This window comes from Chrysemys picta, unplaced genomic scaffold (assembly GCF_011386835.1).
Source record: "Chrysemys picta bellii isolate R12L10 unplaced genomic scaffold, ASM1138683v2 scaf3254, whole genome shotgun sequence".
NCBI lineage: Eukaryota > Metazoa > Chordata > Testudines > Emydidae > Chrysemys > Chrysemys picta.
Window position 1 is genome coordinate 1 of NW_027055956.1, and position 6,313 is coordinate 6,313.

Genomic DNA, 6,313 nt, shown 5'->3' on the forward strand with positions numbered 1-6,313 from the left:
TTATGTGGGGAGCGTCCTCGGGCCTTGGGTTGGCCCTTCGATTTTGTCGGCCAAGACGACCGGTGCCGTACATGCCCCCGTTGGGTCGGTGCCGTGGGCTTCGAGTGACCCGCCGGCGCCAGTTCCCGCACCGATGCCGGGGCGCTCCGCACTGAGGCAGACGGTGCCGCCAAAGTGGAGGGCTGTAACGCCGTCTCCATGAGCAGCTGCTTGAGGCGAAAGTCTCTTTCTTTCTTAGTTCTGGGCTTAAAGGCCTTGCAGATCTTGCAGCGCTCTTTCTGGTGAGCTTCCCCCAGGCAGCGGAGACATGAGTCGTGGGGGTTGCTCAATGGCATAGGCTTACGGCACGTGGCACAAGCCTTGAAGCCTTGGGCGTGCGGCATGCCGCGCCGCCCAGGGCCGGTGCCAGGGTTGACCAAGCAACCATGGCAGGAACTTTAAGTACCTAATGAGCTGTTAACTACTAAGCTTAACACTAACTACTAATAACTGATAACTGTTGTAGATACCACTAATGACTATGCTAAGGGACACTCTCAGACGAGAGACAGAGTTGTTCCAACGCCGCCACGGACGGTAAGAAGGAACTGGAGGGGTCGGGTCGGCAGGGATATATATACCCTAGAGCGGGGCGCCGCTCTGGCGGGAGGGAGCGGGCCCTGCCGGCCCGACGGGAGCCACTAAGGGAAAAAGTTTCCGACGTCCGTGCACGTGGCGCGCGTACACCTAATGTGTAATGGACGTGAACAATCACTCGAAGAAGAAACTGGATGAAAAGGCAGCCAGAAATGCCTGTCAGAAACAGAAAAAGTTAAGTGTAAAAGTGAGATCTCAGCAAGCTAAAAAGGAGAAGGAAAACAAGGTAGTGAAAGCAGAACTAAATTGGAACACTGCTAGAATACAACAGGTGACAGTTAAGCAGCCCACAGTTATGCTCTCTTGTTTGATTGTAATTTGAAAAGTCTCCTTGTAATCTTTAAGAATATCAACCCTACTTTAACTTTCTCCTCTCTGAAACCATCAGCTGAATAAGATGAAAAGTTTTTTTTAATTTCTCATAATAAAATGCCTAACCCACAGCAAGGAATCACAGTAAATCATAACAACAAATTACATTTTGTTTCTTTTCAACCTTAAAGAAACATAAGATGTAATCAGCCTTGGATGCCAAAAACTACTTGTACAGATTCTAACACTTTAAAATTGATTGTTAATTTATCAGGATAAGAGAATGTGCAGCTACATGGATTCAAGAAAAAACAGCGATTCACAAAAACAAAACATAATTGGATGGTTGTAGATTAAAAAAATATATTATAATCTGGAAAGACTTCCACCTTCATCTTGATGGGCGAACGAGACAAAACTACTAAAATAAAAAGTAACAATAATCCTCAACAAATCAAAAGACTTAAAAAATTGTTAAAACCATCCTGCTTTTCTTTTAAATAAGAGAGATCAATTTTTTTTTGGACCTAGCTATTGGCTAAAATGAAGCTAAAAGTCCCTATTATTTAACTATATAATCCAAACATTTATCTTTGTTACAAATTGATAGATTGGATTGATCCATGCACATCACCCCACCTCCTAGAACATGTGTGCACCCAAATAAACACATGCACTTAAGATTTTTGTTGTTGTTTTTCAAATAGTTTTACTTAAATTTCTATACTTAAATACATGCATCAAAAATCAATATCATTAATAAATAAATCTCAGAGTATCTACACAATTTGATAAAGCCCTTACATACGGTAATAACTATATGATCTGACAGTCTTGGAAAAAGGATGAATGTAAAAAAATTATCTTTGTAGCAGTATAGTCTAAGTATGTCTTGTGAGGTATCATTTGAAAACTCATAATCTGCTGAAAATTACATACAATGTTACCACACGAAATTTACCAGGATGATAAAATTGTAACATTCTACTGTGTGGGATTGCTACATTTAGAAAAACAGGCACAGGCCAGTTCCTTACAGGCAGAGGGCTAGCCAACACCTTAATCCACTTGATTATGCTGATATCTGGCTATTGTGGAGTAGCACCTGGATAAACAGCCATTTTTTTGCAGGAAGAAGGGTGTGAGCAAGAATTTTGCCAATATGTAAAGACACATTCCCCAGGCCTCCTCTCACCTGAACCCCAGAGGGATATTACCTCTGTATAAGGAGAGAGGAAAAATCACCTCTCTCCTCCACTCCTCTCCACTCATAGCAGCAACACCACCTAAAGAAACACTTAACTGACAGACAGGTCCTAGCCTGGAGGCCTCCATACAGTACAGACTGTGAAGAGCATATGGTAAGAAAAAGCTTAGTTTTGAATCCATTTAACTTGCTAAATTAGGTATTACTTTGCATTTTATCTTATTTTCTTTTTAACCAAATCTCACTTTTATGCCTCAGTACTTGTAATAATTTAAAACAGACAAACAATCTCAAACATTTTGGCTGGGACCCCCTTTGAAAATATTGCAGGCTGTGACAACCTCCCTCCCCATACCATGCCACTCTTAGTTATGCGCTGCCTTCAAAGCTGGGCAGTGATACAGCATCAGCTGCTGACCTGGCATGGTATGGTACTGCCACCCGTACTTCTGCACTGCTGCTGGCAGCGGTGCTGCCTTCACAGCTGGGCACCCAGCTAGCAGCCACCACTCTCCAGCCACCCAGCTCTAAAGGCAGCACGCAAGTAAGGTTTGCAATACCGCAACCCCCTTTCTCATCAGGGCCCCCAGTTGTAGAACTGCTGACTTTTAACTACAGAAAGAAAGAATAACAATAAAACAATTGTATTAGCTAACCAGTGCATTTGGGACCTTCCACTTGAGATAACATGGCTTCATCGGATCATTTTCTATTAATGAAACAACAGCGTTTATATGAGCTCATGCTGTCCACTAGTGTCCTGGGCAGTACAAGATGCACATTGCTGGAGGTGAGGGGGAGTCTGAGACTGGGAATTTGCTGCTCTTCTCCTGCAGCGTAACATTGTGTGGCTGGTTGCCGACACTCATGCTGTATAGCTGGGAGTAATTCACAACCTGGAGGCTGTGTATGAACTGACCAGTAGTGGTGCTTATCACAGCAAAGCAGTGTAAAAAGCACTCCAGGTTGGAGAACTAAGGGGACACATCTGTTCAACACCCTTTCATGCACCTCTTCCCGCCCAGGCTTTGATGCAGCCACCAACCCCGCCCCCTCCTTCCCCTCCCCCCCACCAGTACAGCCATACTAGTCATAGCAACAGTCTGGACAACCTAACCTCTGCTCGGACAAGTCCTGGCTTTTAGGGACCACCCCAGATTATCCTTGTGTGAGGCTACCATCTCGGCTGACCCCAACGATCAGACAGGGACCTGCAGAGATAAACGCTGGAGCTTTTGCTAATGAGCAGATTCCACTGCTGGGGTGGACCAACCCACAGAGATCGGGCACAGAGGGACAACCTGTAACACACCTACATTTAGGGAGTGGGCAGGCAGGCACTCCAGGCAGGGCTATTTGCCAGGAAAGTTTCCCTAAGAAGTGGTGGAAGCCCCAGCATTTTGGGTATTTTTATCTAGATTAAGCAAATTGTTATATGTTATTATTTACTACAGTGCTCTTCACTATCTTTGAAGTGGGGGCCACTTTGGGGGAAAAACCTTCAATGTGAGAGCCGGATGAGGCTGAGGGGTTCGGACTGTGGAAGGTGGCCCAGGTTAGGGCGGGGTGGGGGGGGTGAGGGCTCTGGCTGGGGCTGAGGGGTTTGGGGTGGAGCTGTGGATGAGGGGCTTGGGGTGTGGGAGGGGCTCAGGGCTGGGGCAGAGGGTTGGGATGTGGGGTGGGGCCAGGGATGAGGGGTTCAGGAGGGGGCTCAGGGCTGGGGCAGAGGGTTGGGATGCGGGGGGAGAGCTCTGGCTGGGGGTTCAGCCTTTCCAACCCTGATATTCTATGATTTTATGAAAGGACATTTTATACAACCGTGTCCCCTAAGGAAGTTCCAGAGAGACAAGATGGAGAAACCCACATCCCACACATAGCAAGAACCAATCCCGCACTGACCCAGTAGGATGGACCCGACGGGAGCAGCTGGGCTATCTCCTCTGATTTCTGAGGCGCGGTATCGAGTTATTTTGCTTTCAGTGGGATATTTTCACACTGCCTGACACGGCCTCCCTGACACACACCTGCAGCTGGAACATCGCTCAGATATTTACTCCAACGAGGTTTGTAAACAACAGAACATGAAAATCTATAAAACATGAATCCACTAAGCAGCTTGTTTTAGACAGAGTCAGGCATGGTAGATGAAGTGGAAGTGTCTGCAGGTAGCACAGACCTGGGGCGGATTGATACCAGACGCAAGGAGCCTGAATCTTCCACAGGCCAGGCTCCTTGGAAATGTCAGGGCAGATGTACAGTGGTAGGGCAGGTTCCTCCGTTTTCTCCTTACACTAGAAGTGATCTGGGATCCCAGCTCAGTTCTTGAAAGGTTCCTCCTCTCACTCCTGGAGTTGGTCTATTCCTTTTCAACTTGATGCTACTAGTTTAAGAGAAGCTCCCTCCACTACATGGCACATCTCCCTGCCTGGCCTGCAGTCAGGGAGCTGTGCAATGGAAGAGGAAGGGCAGCCCTATCAAACAGTCTGGGCTTCTCACCTCTAGAAGTAGGAATTCAAGTGAGTTCACGTTGGGGAAGGGGCTGAGGGTGAGTGATTTCTGTAGGGGGAGGGCGTCCTTCAGCTCTGCCCATTTCAGAATAATTAGCAGCCTGTGGAGCGGAGAGTCAGAACTGGGGTACCAGGGGCTGCTGGGGATCAGGACTCTGGGGCACCAGCAGAGCTTGGGAGGGAGGAACAGTGTTCTCTGGAATAATGGGGATGCTGCAGGTCAAGGCTGATGGGCAGCTGATGCAGCCCTTGTCTGCTGTGTGCCTGGCTCTCCGCTCAGCCTCACAGTCTTACTGAGGACTAACATTCACCCCCGCAAATATGTGTGCTATCTTGCTCTCTCTCACACACGTGCGCTGGCCCCTTTCTTTCTGCCCACAAGTTTCCTGCAAGAAGACAAAGCTCTAAACACAAGAAATGCTGTTGCACGGGACACCAGGACCTGTTTGTTGAAGATGTCACCTAAGTAGAACAAACAAAAGACTGCCTCCGCTCTGGAGAATTCCCCAGGACCGGATAAATCCCCCATCCAGAAACTGTGCCAGGAGGGGCTCAGTGCCTGCAGACTGCACTGACTGGGGACCGTACAGGAGACATCTTAAAATGTATCTTGTGACTTGGTTGCTTTTTAAAAGCACAAGTGATCCCTGACACCAGTGCTGAGTTTACACCCATAAACCATTGACACCACAGCAATAAATGTACAAGTGGAGGGGAGTCTAAGACAGAAACCATCTGTGGGGCATTCAGAACATCCACCAATGCTCAAGAAATACACTAATCCGTCGTAAAAACAACTGATTCGCTTCAATACTCAGGGCAGTGGGCTTCTGCTATCACTGCTAAGAGGTGCCTTTAGATTATGAGCATTAGGAATGCATAGGGTCAGATGAGCAAGAGGCAATAAATGCAAAATCCTAGACAAATGTTATGTCCCCTTCCTCGGGATGGTCCATGCAGAGGATAACAGCTCACTACTCCTATCTGCGAACAGTTACTTGTTTAGGTCGAGTGGCAGGGACTTGTGCCCTGGGTTTGACTCTAGTGGGGCAGGTTGTTAAATAAACAAGGGGTGACAGCTAGGAGTGTGAGAAGGCGCCTAGGCTTTCCCACCTGCATTTCCATTTGACCCATTAGCTCGTGTAGCTGAGGGGCCCCCAGGTGCTTTCTGACCCCTTGAGCACTGAGCTGAAAGTTTCCCAGCTCCCTCCTACGGCAAGCCCAGTGTGCCCGTTTACCACATCTGATGCCAGGCTGCTAGGCAGCCCAAGGCGGCTCTGCTAGCTGGGGGTGCATATTGGGGGTGGGGGGCCAGGGTGTTTTCATGCATGCCCTCCAGGGATGCATGCAGTCTCTTCTGAGCAGAAAAGTTAATTCCTCACTGCCAAGCACCCGCCCAATCACCCACGCTTCCTCGTGTCCTACTTACTGGCTGTCCGGACCCAGGGCTGGAGTAGAAGATGGTGTACTTCCGGATGATCCTGTTCGACTTAGCTGGGGGGAAGCCAGGACACGACCATGCTGCTGGCAGAAGATGGGAAGGCTTTTATCCCGGTGGGGGAGCCTGGAACTGAGCAAGAGACAATTCATTTTAGACCCAGCAGCTTCAGCAAAGCCAGCTAGATCCACCACGACCTCCCGAGCAGGGCGC

The 6,313-nt window shown here is 48.2% G+C and overlaps 1 long non-coding RNA gene across 1 annotated transcript; it reads right to left on the reverse strand.

Moving 5' to 3' along the window:
* Nucleotides 1-695: 695 nt before the first annotated feature.
* On the reverse strand, nucleotides 696-6,284 carry LOC135980430 (uncharacterized). Its single transcript, XR_010597505.1, has 3 exons — nucleotides 6,092-6,284; nucleotides 4,055-4,185; nucleotides 696-792 (listed from the first exon to the last, which is right to left on the reverse strand). It is a non-coding gene; the product is annotated as an uncharacterized LOC135980430 (long non-coding RNA).
* Nucleotides 6,285-6,313: the final 29 nt, after the last annotated feature.